This window comes from Tachyglossus aculeatus, unplaced genomic scaffold (assembly GCF_015852505.1).
Source record: "Tachyglossus aculeatus isolate mTacAcu1 unplaced genomic scaffold, mTacAcu1.pri scaffold_165_arrow_ctg1, whole genome shotgun sequence".
Classification (NCBI taxonomy): domain Eukaryota; kingdom Metazoa; phylum Chordata; class Mammalia; order Monotremata; family Tachyglossidae; genus Tachyglossus; species Tachyglossus aculeatus.
The window spans coordinates 252,819-268,563 of NW_024044888.1; the positions used below are offsets into that span (position 1 = coordinate 252,819).

Below are 15,745 nucleotides of genomic sequence, written 5' to 3' on the forward strand. Positions count from 1 at the left end.
TTTATCCCGCGAAGTGCGCAATGGATTGAGCATCCCTTTTGGGAGGAATATAATCAATTAGCGATATTAGAGCTTCCCTACACGGGAGGAATTCACCTGATTTCCCACGCACGTGGCGGCCGGCCGACCGGCCTCCGCCACGTGGTCACCCACGCCGGGAGAATTCACTTGTAATTGAGCTTCCCTTACGGGAGGAATAGAATCAATGAGCAATATTAGAGCTTCCCTACACGGGAGGAACACAATCATCCGTTAATCGCTCGTGGGTGAGTTGGTTAACTCTCACCCATGTGCACTTCCCACTCGGGAAGAATCCACTTACTTTCCCACATGGGAAGAATTCATTACATTACCCGCGCACGTGGTGGGCGGCTAGCTCTCACAATGTGCTCTCCCTACATGGGAGGAATCCACTCATAATTCCCATCAGCAGCGGGGTACCTGGATCCCACCCTCGTCGCCATTTATATCACCCGTCGTCCGGGGACGGGTTCGTTCAGTGATCGGCGAGGCGAGAGAGAGAGAGAGAGGCCGGGAACGGAAAACCTAAGTTTTATGTACAATTTATTCCGCGAAGTGCGCAATGGATTGAGCTTCCCTTTCGGGAGGAATATAATCAATTAGTGATATTAGAGCTTCCCTACACGGGAGGAATCCACCTAATTTCCCACGCACGTGGCGGGCGGCCGGCCGGCCTCCGCCACGTGGTCACCCACGCCGGGAGAATTCACTTGTAATTGAGCTTCCCTTTCGGGAGGAATAGAATCAATGAGCAATATTAGAGCTTCCCTACACGGGAGGAACACAATCATCCGTTAATCGCACGTGGGTGAGTTGGTTAACTCTCACCCATATGCACTTCCCACTCGGGAAGAATCCACTTACTTTCCCACATGGGAAGAATTCATTACATTACCCGCGCACATGGTGGGCGGCTAGCTCTCACAATGTGCTCTCCCTACATGGGAGGAATCCACTCATAATTCCCATCAGCAGTGGGATACCTGGGTTCCACCCACGAGACACTCACCCATTCCGCGGCCCTTGCCTCAGTGTGTTGGTTCTGGTTGCAGAGCGGCCGTCTGGCGTTCTGGGCAGAGGGAGAGAGACACGTGGGCCGCCGCTGCTACTGCTGCTGCTGCGGCTGCTCCTGCTGCTGGTGCCCGTCTCGATGTTCTGCCCAGAAGGTCAGAGGCCACAGGTATTTATATCACCTGTGGCGTGGGCCCTTCCTATTTCCGTCCTCTGCTTGCTCCATCTCCGCCCCTTCCTGCCTCCATACCTTATTTGGTCAGCACGGAGGTGAGGGACACCTATCCTTCCGCCCCGCTCCCCTCTGGCCAGAGGAATTGCGTCAGAGGTGGTATTTGACCTCAAGATGGCCGGTGCCTAGGGTCACCTTGGCACAGGTACCTAGGCCGGGAGTCAGAGGGGCAGTCGGGCTGAGAGATGGGGGAGACCAGGGCATGGAGGTAGAGGGTGACCAGGGCTGGGTGGCAGAGGGTGACCAGGGCTTGGAGTCAGAGGGGGACCAGGGCCGGGAGGCTGAGGTGGACCATGGCCGGGAGGCAGAAGTGGACTATGGCCAAGAGGTAGAGGGGTACCTGGACCGGGAAACAGGGGGACCAGTGCCGGGAGGTAGAGGGGTACCTGGGTCAGGAGACAGGGAGACCAGAGTGTTCAGGTAAAGGGGACCCAGGGCTGCAACCGAGAGAAGGACCAGGGCCTTGAGGTCGAGGGAGTCCAGGGCCGGACGGCACAGAGGGAGCAGGGAGAAGGAAGACAGGTGGACCAGGTCCGAGAGTCAAGGGGACCTAGGCCACGAGGTAGAGGGGACTTAGGCGGGATGGAGAGAGTGGCCAGGGCCTGGAGGCAGAGGGGGACCAGAGCAGGGCGGCAGAGGGTTCTCTGGGCCGAGAGCCAGGGTAACCATGGCCGAGATGCTGAGGGGGACCAGGGCCGAGAGGCAGGGGTGGATCAGGCAGGGCGGCAGAGGGGGACAGTCAGTCAGTCAATCGTATTTATTGAGCGCTTACTGTGTGCAGAGCACTGTACTAAGCGCTTGGGAAGTACAAGTTGGCAACGTATAGAGATGGTCCCTACCCAACAGCGGGCTCACAGTCTAGAAGGGGGAGACAGAGAACAAAACAAAACATATTAATGAAATAAAATAAATAGAAGAAATATGCACAAGTAAAATAGAGTAATAAATATGTACAAACATATATACATATTCATTCATTCAATAGTACTTATTGAGCGCTTACTGTGTGCACAGCACTGTACTAAGCGCTTGGGAAATACAAGTTGGAAACATATAGAGCACGGGCTTTGGAGTCAGAGGTCATGGGTTCAAATCCCGGCTCCACCACTTGTCAGCTGTGTGAAGTCACTTCACTTCTCTGGGCCTCAGTTACCTCATCTGTAAAATGGGGATGAAGACTGATCCCCCTGTGCCACAACCTGATCACCTTGTAACCTCCCCAGCGCCTAGAACAGTGCCCGGCACATAGCAAGCGCTTAATAAATGCCATTATTTTTATTATTACTTATGTACGTATCCATAATTTATTTATATTAATGCCTTTCTTCCCCTCTAGCTCGTTGGGGGCTGGGAACCTGTCTGCCAATTCTGTTATACTGTACTCTCTGAAATGTTTAAAACGGTTTACTGTACACAGTAAACACTCAATAAATATGATTGATTGATTGATTGATAACATATCACAAGTGCTTAAGGAATCCAGCCCCAAGTGCTTACTTAGTATTATCTTATATTGCTAGATAATAATAATAATAATGATGGCATTCATTAAGTGCTCACTACGTGCAAAGCACTGTTCCAAGCGCTGGGGAGGATACAAGATGATCAGGCTGTCCCACGTGGGGCTCACAGTCTTCATCCCCATCTGACAGATGAGGGAACGATGAGGGACAGGGACCGGGAGGCAGAGGGGTGCCTGGGCCAGGAAACAGGGACGACGACCAGGAGGCCAGGAGGCAAAAACTCCTCACCCTCAGCTTCAAGGCTCTCCGTCACCTCGCTCCCTCCTACCTCACCTCCCTTTTCTCCTTCTACAGCCCAGCCCGCACCCTCCGCTCCTCTTCCGCTAATCTCCTCACTGTGCCTCGTTCCCGCCTGTCCCGGCGTCGACCCCCGGCCCACATCATCCCCCTGGCCTGGAATGCCCTCCCTCCGCACATCTGCCAAGCTAGCTCTCTTCCTCCCTTCAAAACCCTATTGAGAGCTCACCTCCTCCAAGAGGCCTTTCCAGACTGAGCCCGCTCCTTCCTTTCCCCCTCCCCATCCCCCCACCTTACCTCCTTCCCCTCCCCACAGCACCTGTATATATGTATATATGTTTGTATGTATTTATTACTCCATTTATTTGTTTTATTTGAACATATTAATTCTGTTCATTTTATTTTGTTAAAATGTTTTGTTCTGTTGTCTGTCTCCCCCTTCTAGACTGTGAGCCCGCTGTTGATTAGGGACCGTCTCTATATGTTGCCACGTTGTACTTCCAAAGCGCTTAGTACGGTGCTCTGCACACAGTAAGTACATAATAAATACGATTGAATGAATGAATGAGGCAGAGGGGGACCAGGGTCGGGAAACGGGCAGCAGGGCTAGGTTGTATATCTGACCCGGGGCTGGAATGGAGAGGGGGACACAGGCCTGGAGGCAGAGGGGTACCAGGGCCGGGAAGCATATTGGGACCAGGGCAGGAAGGCAGAGGGGAACCAGGGCCAAAGGGCAGAGGGGTACCTGGGCCGAGAGACAGGGAGATTAAGTCCAGGAGGCAGAGGGGAACCTGGGCCGGGAGACAGGCAGCCTAGGGCCGAAAGGCAGAGGGGAAACAGGACTAAGATGCAGGTGGGAACCAAGGCAGGGAGTCGGGGGGGACCAGGACCAGGAGACAGAATGGGACCAGGGCCGGGAGGCAGAGGGTACTTGGATCGGGGGACAGGCGGACCAGGGTCGCAGATAGAGGGGAACCATGCCGGGACGGAGAGAGACCCAAGGGCCTGGAAGTAGAAGGAGACCATAACTCGGAAGCACAGAGGAACCAGGGCCGGGAGCCAGAGGGAGACCGGAGTAGGGCGGCAGAGGGGGACCAGAGCAAGGAGAGCTGAATGGTCCCTGGACCGGGATATAAGGCGACCAGGGCCTGGATGTAGAGGGGAGCCAGGGCCGGGGAGGAGAGAGGCCCAAGGGCCTGGAGGTGGAAGGAGACCAGGGACTGGTGGCACAGATGGTCCAGGGCCGGGAGGCAGAGGGGGACCAAGACAGGGTGGCAGAAGGGTACCAGGGCCAGGAGACAGTGGGGTACCTGGGCCTTGACACAGGGGTACCAGAACAGTGAGGTAGAAGGGTACCTTTGCCAGAATACAGGGGACTAGGGCTGGGAGGTAGTGGGGGACCAGGGCTGAGAGGTGGGGTGGACTGGGGTAGGGAGGCATAGGGGAACAAGGGCCGGGAGGTAGAGGGAACCCTGGGCTGGGACGGAGAGAGACCCGAGGTCCTGAAGGTAGAAGAAAAACAGGTACGGGAGGCACTTATGGACGAGGGCTCGGAGGAAGAAGGGGACCAGGACTGGGAGGTAGAAGGGACCCAGGGCCGGAACGGAAAGAGACACAAGGGCCTGGAGGTGGAAGAAGACGAGGGCCGGGAGGCACAGAGCTACCAGGGCCGGGAGGCAGAAGTGGACCAGGGCAATGTGGAAGAAGGCGACCATGGCCAGGAGGCAGAGGGTTACTTGGGCTGGGAGACGGGGGATCAGGGCCTGGAGGAAGAGGGGGACCAGGGCCGGGAGTTAGAGGGGTACCTGTCCGGGAGGCATAGGGGGACCAGGGCCAGGAGGCAGAGGAGTACCTGGGCCAGAGGACAGACGGACCAGGGCTGGGAGGCAGAGAGGTACCTGGGCCCATGACACTGAGGGACTAGGTCAGGAAGGCAGAGGGGTACCTTGGCCAGGAGACAGAGGAATCAGGGTTGGGAGGTGGAGGGGAACCAGGGCTGAGAGTCGGTGCGGACTGGGGCAGGGAGGCATGGAAGACCAGGGCTAGGAAGTAGAAGGAACACTTGGCTAGGACGGAGAGAGACCCAAGGTCTTGAAGGTAGAAGAAAAATAGGTCAGGGAGACACTTAGGGACGAGGACCAGGAGGAAGAGGAGGACAAGGGCAGGGTGGCATAGGGGGACCAGGACCAGGAGGCAGAGGGGTACCTGGGCCAGGAGATGGGAGACCAGGGCCTGGAGGTAGAAGGAGACCAGGGCCGGGAGGCACAGAGCTACCAGGGCCGGGAGGCAGAGGAGGTCCACGGCAACGCGGCAGGAGGGGACCATGGCCGGTAGGCCGAGCATTACCTGGGCCGGGAGACAGGGGGACGAGGGCCGGGAGGCAGAGGGTTATCTGGGCCAGGAGACAGAGTGAGCAGGGCCTATAGGCAGAGGAAGACCACGTCCGAGAGGCAGAGGTGTACCAGGGCCGAAACACGGTGGGGGGATCAGGGCCAGGAGGCAGAGGGGCACCTAAGATGGGAGACGGGATCCAGGACTGGGAGGCAGAGAGGGACCAGGGCCAGGAGGCAGTGCTGTGCGGGCCAGGAGGCGGTGCGGGAGGCGGAGGGGGACTAGGGCTGAGAAGCAGGAGCTACCAGGCCAGAGAGGCAGACGGGGACCAGGACTGGGAGGAAGAGGGGGACCTGGGCCAGGAGACGGGGGAACAGGGCTTGGAAGTAGAAGGGGACCAGCGCCGGGAGGTACAGAGCTACCAGGGCCGGGAGGCAGAGGAGGTCCAGGGCAACGCGGCAGGAGGGGACCATCACCGGTAGGCAGAGCGTTACCTGGGCCGGGAGACAAGGGGACCAGGGCAGGGAGGCAGAGGGGTACCAGGGCCGAGACGCGGGGGGTATCAGGGCCAGGAGGCAGAGGGGCACCTGGGCTGGGAGACGGATCCAGGGCTGCGAGGCAGAGGGAGACCAGGGCCAGGAGGCAGTGCGGTACCTGGTCCGGGAAGCAGAGGGGGACTAGAGCTGAGAGGCGGGAGGTACCAGAGCAGAGAGGCAGAGGGGGACCAGAACTGGGAGGTAGAGGGGGACATGGGTCAGGAGGTGGAGGGGAGCCACGGCTAGGAGGCAGAGGGGTGCCTGGACCGGGAAACAAACGGACCAGTGCTAGGAGGTAGTGGGGTACCTGGACCAGAAGACTTGAGGACCAGGGCTGGTTGGTAGAGGGGAACCATAGATGGGAAGGGGAGAGGACCCAAGGTCTGGAGGCAGAGGGAGACCAGGGCCGGGAGACACAGAGGGACCAGGACTAGGAGACAGAGGGGGACCAGGGCGGGGAGGCAGACGGGGACCAGTGCCAGGAGGCAGAGGGGTACCTGGGCCAAGAGAGAGGGGGATGGCGGACGGAAGGCAGAGGGGTACGTGGGCCGGCAGTCAGGGGGACCAGGGCCGAGCAGCAGAGAGAGACCAGGGCCGGGAGCCAGGGGGACCAGGGCCAGGAGGTAGCGGGGTACCTTGGCCGGGAGACAGGGGGACAAGGGCCAGGGGGTAGAGGGGTTACCTGGGCCAGGAGACCCGGCTACCAGTGTTGGTAGGTAGAGGGCTACTTGGGCCCAAAGACAGAGGGACCAGGGCCAAGAGGCAGAGGGGGACCACAGCCGAGGCAGAGGGGTACCAGGGCCGAGACACAGGGGGGAACCCGAGACGGGAGGCAGAGGGGCACCTGGGCTGGGAGACGGGGCTCAGGGCTGGGAGGCAGAGGGGTACCTGGGCTGGAAGACGGGGGACCAGGGTCGGGAAGCAGAGGGGACCAGGGCCGGGAGGCAGAGAGGCACCATGGCCTGGAAACGGGGACCAGGGCCGGGAGGCAGAGTGGGACCAGGGCCGGGAGGCAAAGGGGAACCTGGGCCCAGAGGCAAAGGGCGACCAAGCCCGAGAAGCGGAGGGGGTAACAGGGTCGGGGCGCAGAGGGGCCGGGAGACGGGGACGAGGGCCGAGAAGCGGTGGGGACAAAGTCAGGGAGGCGGGGGGGGCAGTGCAGGGAGAAAGAGGAGGACCAGGACCGTTGGACAGAGGTACCAGGACTGAGAGGCAGACGGTTACCTGGGTTGGGAGACGGGGACCAGTTCTGAGAGTCAGAGGGGTACCTGTGCCCGGAGACAGTGGGATTAGGGCTGAGAAGCAGAGGGGAACCAGGGCCGAGAGGCGGGGGGTTACCAGGTCAGAGAGGCAGAGGCGGACCAGGGCCGGGAAGCAGAGGGGGACCAGGACTTAAACGCAGAGGGGGACCAGGGCCGGGAGACAGAGTGGGACCAGGGCTGGGAGGCAGAGGGGGACCAGAGCAGGGAAACGGGGATTAGGCTGGCAGTCAGAAGGGTATCCCCCTGCCCTTGTCCCCCACTGCTTCTCGGAAGTATAGGAGAACTAGGGCAGAAAGTCAGAGGGGGACCAAGGACGTGTGACCAAGGCAGGGAGGCCGACGGGGACCAGGGTGGGGAGGCAGAGGGGGCCCATGGCCAGGATTTAGAAGGGTACCTGGGCCAGAAGACCGGGGAACCAGGGCCCGGAGTTTGAGGGGATGCAGGACTGGGAGGCAGAGGGGGACCCCGGCAGGCCGGCACTGGGGGATCAGGGCCAGGAGGCAGTGGGGTACCTGGGCTGGGAGACGGGGGACCAGGGCCGGGAGGAAGAGGGGGACCAAGTCCAGGGGCAGAGCGGTACCTGGGCCGGAAGGCAAAGAGCGACCAGGGCTGAGATATGGGGACCAGGGCCGGCAGGCAGAGGGGTTCCTCTGCCTCCCTGTCCTTGACCCCTGCTTCCTGGAAATAAAGGGAAACTAGGGCTGGCAGGCTCAGGGGAACCAGGGATGGGAGGCAGAGGGGGACCAGGGAAGGGTGGTAGGGGGGATCCGGGCGAAGAGGAGGTAGGGCCCAGGGCAGGGAGGTAGATGGGGACCCGGGTTGGGAGGCAGGAGGTGACCTGGGCAGGGAGTCAGAGGGGGACTAGGGCCAGGAGCCAGAGGGGTACGTGGGCCGAGAGGAAAAAGGGCACCAGAGTCGAAAAGCGGGGGCGACAAGGGCAGGCAGGCAGAGGGGGACCTGGCTCTGAAATCAGGGGGACCAGGGCCAGGAGGTAGAGGGGACCCAGGGCCAGGACGGAGAGAAATCCAAGGCCTTGAGGTAGAAGACCAGGGCCGGGAGGCACCGAGGGGGACCAGGAAAGGGCGGCAGAGGGGGACCCGGGCCAGGAGGCATAGGGCTTTCTGGGCCGGGAGGCAGAGGGGGACCAGGGCCGAGAGACGGGGGTTACTGAGGCAGGAAAGCAGAGGAGAACAATGGCCGGGAGGCAGAGGGGGACCAGGGTCAGGAGGCAGAGGGGTACCTGGGGCGGGAGACAGGGGGACCAGATCCGGCAAGTAGAGGAGACCCAGAACCGTGAAGGAGAGAGACACAAGAACCAGGAACTAGAAGGAGAGCCGGTCCGGGATGCAGCGGAGGACCAGAGCAAGGTGGCAGAGGGGGACCAGTGCCAGGAGGCAAAGGGGTACCTGGGCTGGGAAACAGGGGGACCAGGGCCGGGATACAGAGGGCTACCAGTGCCAGGAGGAAGAGGAGTACCTGGGTCGGAAGGCAGAGGGGGACAAGGACCGAGAAGCAGGGGTTACCAGGACAGGGAGGTAGAAGTTGGGCAGGGCAGGGAGGCAGAGGGGGACCACAGCAGGGCGGCAGAGGGGTACCTGTGACGGGATAAGGGGGACCGGGGCCGGGAGACAGTGGGGGTCCAGGGCCAGGAGGCAGAGGGGTACCTGGTCTAGGTGGTAGAGGGGTACCTGGTCTAGGTGGCAGAGGGGTACCTGGTCCGGATGGCACAGGGGTACCTGGCTGGAAGGCAGAGGGGGACCAGGGCCAAAAAAAGGGGGGACCAGAGCAGGGAGGTAGAGGGGGAGCAGGTTCAGGAGGCAGAGTGACACCAGAGCAGGGCAGCAAAGGGGAACCAGGTGCCAGAGGCAGTGGGGGTCCTGGGCCGAAAGGCAGGGAGAACCAGGACAGGGATGCAGAGGGGGACCAGGGATGGGAGGCAGAGGTGGTCCAGGATGGGGAAGCAGAGGAGGACCAGCGCCAGGAAGCAGAGAGGGGTACATTGATTGGGAGACATGGGGACCAGCTCTGGGAGGTAGAAGGGACCCCAGGACAGGACGGTGAGTGTCCCGAGGGCCTGGAGGTAGAAAGAGACCAGGGCTGGGAGGCAGAGGGGGACTAGGGCAGGGCAGCAGAGGGGGACCAGGGCCGAGAGGTAGGGGGTATCTGGGCTGGGAGACGGGGTCCTGGGCCGGGAGGCAGAGGGGGACCACGGCCGGAAGGCAGGGGGCTACCTGGGTTGGGAGACGGGGTCCTGGGCCAGGAGGCAGAGGGGTACCAGGGCCGCGAGGTGAAGGAAACCCTGGGCCGAGACGGAGTGAGACCCAAGGGCCTGGATGTAGTAAGGACACCAGGGATGGGAGTCACAGAGGGACCAATTTCGAGAGGCATAGGGAGACCGTGGCAGGGCGACAGAGGGGGACCAGGGCCGAGCGGCAGAGGGGGAACAGGGCCGAGAGGCAGGGGGGATTCAGGACTGGGAGGAAGAGGGGGACCAGGTCGTGGAGGTAGAGGGGGACCAGGGCCAGGAGGCAGAGGGTACCTGGGCTGGGAGACGGGGGACCGGGTTCGGGAGGCAGAGGGGGACAAGGGCTGGGCGGCACAGGGGGACTAGGACGTGGAAGCCGAGGTGGACCAGGGCCAGGAGGCAGAAGTGTACCTGGGCCTGGAGGCAGAGGCGGAACAAGGCTGGGAGACAGAGGGGTACCTGGGCCGGTAGATGAGGGACCAGGGCCTGGAGGAAAATGGGGACCAGGACTAGGAGGCAGAGGGGAACCTGGCCAGGAGGCATAAGGGGACCAGAGCCGGGAGGCAGAGGGGAACCTGGGCTGGGAGACGGCGGACCTGAGCCGGGAGGTATAGAGGAACCCACGGCAGGGACGGAGAGAGACCCAGGAGTGTGAAGGTAGAGGGAAACCAGGACCAGGAGGCACAGAGGGACCTGGGTTGGGAGGCAGAGGGAGACCAGGGCCTGGAGGCAGAGGAGGACCAGGGCCAGGAGACAGAGGGGTACCTGGGCCGGGAGACAGGTGGACCAGGACAGGGAGGCAGAGGGGTATCTGGACCAGTGGACAAGGGGACCAGGTCCAAGATTCAGAGGGGGACCAGGCCTGGGAGGCAATGCGGGGGGACCAGGGCCAGAAGGCAGAGGGGTACCTGGCTGGGAGGCATAGGGGGACAAAGGCCTGGTGGCACAGGGGTACCAGAGCCAGGAGGCAGAGGGCTACCTGGGCCGGGAGACAGGGTACCATGGCAGGAAGTCAGAGGGGTACCTCGGCCGGGAGACAGAGGGACAAGGGCTGAGAAGCAGAGGGGGACCGCGGCCGAGAGGAAGAGGGGGACCAGGGCCTGGAGGCAGGGATGGACCAGGGCTAGGAGGCAAAGGGCTTCCTATACCGGGAAACAGGGGGACCAGGACGGGGAGGTAGCGGGGACCCTGGGCCAGGACAGAGAGAGGGACCAGGGCCTGGAGGTTGAGGGAGACCAGGGCCGGGAAGCACAGAGGGACCAGGGCCGGGAGGAAGATGGGGATCAGGGCGGGGAGGCAGAAGGGCACCAGGGACAAGAGACAGTGGGTACCTGGGCCGAGAGACAGGGGGACCATGGCCTGGATTCAGAGGGGTACCTGGGCTGGGAGACAGGAGGACTGGGGCTGAGAAGCAGAGTAGGACCGGGGCTGAGAAGCAGAGGAGAAGCAGGCCCGAGAGGCAGAGGGGAACAAGGGCAGGGAGGCAGATGGGGACCTGGGCGGGTAGGCAGAGATAGACCAGGGCCGGGAGGAAGAGGGGTACCTAGGCCGGGAGGTAGAGGGGACCCAGGGCCGGGACAGAGACTCACCCAAGGGTCTGGATGTAGAAAGAAACCAAGGCCGGGAATCAGGGCCAGGAAGCGGAAGGGTAAGTGGGCCGGGAGATGGGAGACCAGGGCTGGGAGGCACAGGGTGACCTAGGCCAGGAGGCAGAGGGGAACCTGGGCAGTAAGGCATAAGGGAACCAGGGTCGTGATGTGCGAGGGTTGGGATGGGTACAAGGGCCGGGAGACAGAGGAGAACCAGGGTCGGGAGGCCGTTAGAGAACAGGGCAGGTAGGCAGACGGGGCAGGAGGCAGAGGGGTACTTGGGTCGGGAGTTGGGGGACTAGGGCCAGGAGGCAGAGGGGGACCAGGGCCATGAGTCAGAGGGGTACCTGGGCAGAGAGGGAAAAGGGGACCAGAGTCGAAAAGTGGGGGCGACAAGGGAAGGGAGGCAGAGGAGGACCAGGGCCCGGTGACCGAGGAGGACCAGGGCCGGGAGGCAGATGGGTACCAGGGCAGTTAGGCAGAGGGAGACCAGGGCCAGAAGGCAAGGGGTTACCTGGGCTAGAAGGCAGGAGGAACAGGGCAGGGAGGCAGAAGTTTCCCTGGGCCGGGAAACAGGGGGACCAGGGCCAAGAAACAGGTTTGGACCAGGGCAGGGCGGCAGCGGGAGACCAGGGATGAGAGGCAAAGAGGGACCAGGTCTGGGAGGCAGAGGGGGACAAGGGCAGGATGGTAAGCGGGGACCAGGGCCAGGAGACAGAGGGGTACCTGTGCCGGGAGGCAAAGGGATACCAGGGCCGAGAAGCGTGGGGAACAACGGGAGGGAGCCATAGGGGGACCATGGCCGGGAGGCCAAGGGGGGCCAGGGCTAGGAAGCAGATGGGGACGAGGGCAGGTAGACAGAGGGGGACCAGGTCTAGGAGGCAGAGTGGTACCTGGCCCGGGAGACAGGGGACCAGGGCCAGGAGGCAGAAGGGGACCAAGGACGGGAGACAAGCGGTATGGCCGGGTGGTATGTGGGACCCAGGGCTGGGACGGAGAGGGGGACCCGGGTCTTGAGGGAGAGGGTGACCAGGGCCTGAAGGCATAGTGGGACCAGGGAAGAGCGGCAGAGAGGGACCAGGGCAGGGCAGCAGAGGGGGACCAGGGCGGGGAGGCAGTGGGGTACCTGGGCTGGGAGACGGGGTCCTGGGCCGGGAGGCAGAGGAGGACCAGGGCCGGGAGGTAGAGGGGTACCTGGGCTGGGAGACAGGTGGATCAGGGCAGGCGGCACATAGGGACCAGGTTTGGGAGGCATAGGGTGACTATGGCATGGCGGCAGAGGGGGACCAGATCTAGGACTCAGAGGGGTATCTGAGCCGGGAGACAGAGGGACCAGGGAATGGAGTGTAGAGGGCACCCAGGTCCGAGATGGAGAGAGAACCAAGGGCCTGAATGTAGAGGGAGACCAGGACCAGGAGGCACAGAAGGTCCAGGGCCCGGAGGCACCGAGGGACCAGGGCCGGGAGGCAGACGGTGAACAGGGCCAGGAGACAGAGGGGTACCTGGGTTGGGAGACGGGGTTCAGGGCTGGGAGGCAGAGGGGGACCAGGGCCAGGAGGCAGTGAGGTACATGGACCGGGAGGCAGAGGGGGACCAAGGCTGAGAGGCGGGAGGGACCGGGGCAGGAACGCAGAGGGGGACCAGGCCTGGGAGGCAGAGGGGGATCCGGCTCAGGAGTCAGAGGGTGACCAGGGCTGGAAGTCTGTGGGGTACCTAGACCGGGAAACAAAGGGACCAGGTCCAGGAGGTAGTGGGGTACGTGGGCCAGTGGTCGTGGGAACCAGGCCCGGTTGGTAGAGGGGAACCAGGGCTGTTAAGGAGAAGGACCAGGCCCTAGAGGTAGAGGGGCACTGGGGCAGGGAGGCTGAGGGGGACCAGGACCAGGAGCAGAGGGGTACCTGGGCCGGGAGACGGGGTCCACAGCCGGGAGTCAGGTACCTGGGCCGGCAGTCAGGGTGACCAGGGCTAAGCGGCAGTGGGGGCCAGTTCCGAGAACGTGGGGGACCAGGTCAGGGAGGCAGAGGTGGACCAAGGCCAGGAGACAGGGGGACCAGAGCTTGAAGGAAAAGCGGTACCTGGGCCGGGAGAAGGCCGACCAGTGCCGGGAGGCAGAGGCGGACCAGGGCCAGGAGGCAGCGGGGTACCTGGGCCAGGAGGTAGAGGGGTATAGGTGCTGGGAAGTTGGGGGGACCTGGGCAGGGGGGCTTAGGGGGACCAAGGCCGGGAAGCAGAAGGGTACCTTGACTGGGAAACGGAGACCAGGGCCGGGAGGCAGAAGAGCACAGGTGCGGTGCTGAGAAGTAGGGGGGACGAAGGCAGGGAGGCAGAGGGGGATCAGGGCCAGGAGTCAGAGGGGTACCTGGACTGGGAAATGGGGACCAGGGCAGGGAGGCAGAGGGGCACAGGCGCTGGGAAGTCAGGGGCACCAGGGAAGGGAGACAGAGGAGTACCAGGGCCAGGAGGCAGAGGGGTACCTGGACTGGGAAATGGGGACCAGGGCTAGTAGGTAGAGGGGACCCAGGGCCGGGACCAGGAGAGTGGCACAGGGGGAACAGGGCTGGCAGTCACAGGGGGCGCGTGGTGGTGGGGGTGGCGCTGGAGGCCGTGCCCACCAGCGCTCTCCGTCCCTTGACCGCAAGGACCTATGTCCTTCCCCGGCTGGCCACGGAAGCCGGGAAAGTGGGTCCATGGGCTGGGGCAGAGGACGGCACCCATCCCCTGGCCAGGGGCGTTGGGGGCGGAGCCCTCAGGGTGTGGTATGGAGGGTGATTGGTGGACCACAATGGTCTTAAGGTAGCGCACAGAGGCAGGAGCCGGGGATGGCTGTAGTGTTCGCCGCACCTGTGAGGACAGGACTGATCAACAACAACTCAAGAACCAACATACCCCCACTAAGCCCACTGCCATGAGCAAAAGTATCAGCAAACCATGAAACAGCGAGCTCCCCCAGTTCATAAAGAGTCCTTGGAACCAGTCCCAAACACTTCCTGTGGTGTCACTATTGCGGTACTGGTCAATCGCGTGGTACATATCAGCAACAATTGCATCCACGTGTCTAGAATTGTCCGGGATAAAGGTGCAACATTCTTTTCCGATCAGCTTGCAGACCCCTCCTTGACTGTCGAGGAGGAAGTCAAGGGCCATTCTGTTCTGTAGGACGGTCATTCGGATGGCTCTCTGTTCGTCTCTGAGGGCCATGAGGCTGGTAGCAGAGTCATTGGTTATCTGTTCAACTAATTTGGCCAGGTTAAGGATTTCGCGGGCTGCCCGTGCAAACCCATATGCAGGAAACATGATCCCGAAAAAACGCTCCTACTCCGAGATTGGGACCCCCCGACATTTGCGGAGTTGGCCTTCTGGGCGACTCAGATTGGGCGGACAGCCGGGAGCACAAAACCGAGAAAGCAGACCCCTCCCCACCCAGCAGGGAGCCATCGGTAAGCACGAATGCCACAAATGAGATAGGCAGGCACCGCACAGGTGGTTGTGCCACACTGGCCGAAGGTCCCGTTCGCAGTGAGCAAGAGCGGACATCCCCCCCCTCTTTGGTGGCCAGTAAACCGCAGTGGGTGGCTGCAATTCCGTGCCCCTCTCGGGGTTTAGGTGCATCGCATACGTGGGAGCTGTTGCCCGCCCAGAACTTGGTGCCAGTATTGTGGAAGCAGAATGGGAAGACTGCATGGTTTGTCCACCCACTCACTGTAAGGTATGTGGTGGCATTCGCTGGTTCAGAGACAGGGCGTTGGGTGCAGGGATGAAGGGCACCCGTTGCATTGAACCAGGTTGAGTTGTCATACGGGTGGGCTATAAGTGGGTACCCCCCCTCCATTCAACGGGGCATGCCCACAAACCCAACAATTCGAAACGTTCAGTTCCTGGCTGTAATGTGCTAAGGTCCTCAAAACGGTATTGCCGCGAGTTCCCCCGCACTCCAGGACCAAGATGACGAGTAGGCCAAACAGTTTCATAAAGCGATGTGTCGTCGTTCCCCCTCTCCCAGGTGTGGGGTCTGCAAGAAGAGCCTAGGTCTTGGAGGATATCCAAGCCTCTGTCAGAGTTAGTGGGCAGCCCTCATCGGTATGAGCCACCCAGTTTTGCCCAGGTAGAGGCTTCATAAGGGTAACCCATAATCGGCCCTTCTGGGGATGCTGAATAACGACACGCTCCCCAGTTTGCCTCCGGTGTCCTTCTCGAAGGGAGGGTGGCAGGATGAGTACTCGCCATGCCGTCGAAGGCACGGCTCATGGGGCTGCCGGTGGGTGTCTGCCTATTGTTCAGCGCGCGTACCACCTCCCAGAGGTGACGGCCCCACCCCTGGAGCGGGTTGGCCGCTATTGGCAAGTGTCGTGTCCGCAGACTATGTTGCCCCTTCAGGAGTTCATTCCACCGTTCCACCAGCCCATTGGCTTGCGGCCGATATGGCACATGAAATGTCCACTGAATTCCCTGGTCCTGGGCCCAGGTCTGTAGGGGTCGGTTCTTAAAATGGGATCCATTGTCAGAGTGGATTTTCTGGGGCATAGGGAGGTGGGAGAACCAGTGGCTCAGCCCCATTGGAACTTGCCAGGCATCGGCCCTGGGGCATGGATGCACAAGGCCCAGGCCACTCAGCATATCCACCCCTGTCAGAATAAACTTGCAGCCCTGCGGGGAGGGTGGGAGGGGCCCAACAAAATCGATTTACCACTGCCCCCATAAAACCTTGCCTTCCCTCAAGTTCCGGAAGGCCTGGCCCTCCTGGAACCGGTGCCGATGGAG

General features: G+C 61.9%; 1 pseudogene; it reads right to left on the minus strand.

The window, feature by feature from the left end:
* Positions 1 to 215: 215 nt before the first annotated feature.
* On the minus strand, positions 216 to 14,955 carry LOC119923264 (annotated as a pseudogene).
* Positions 14,956 to 15,745: the final 790 nt, after the last annotated feature.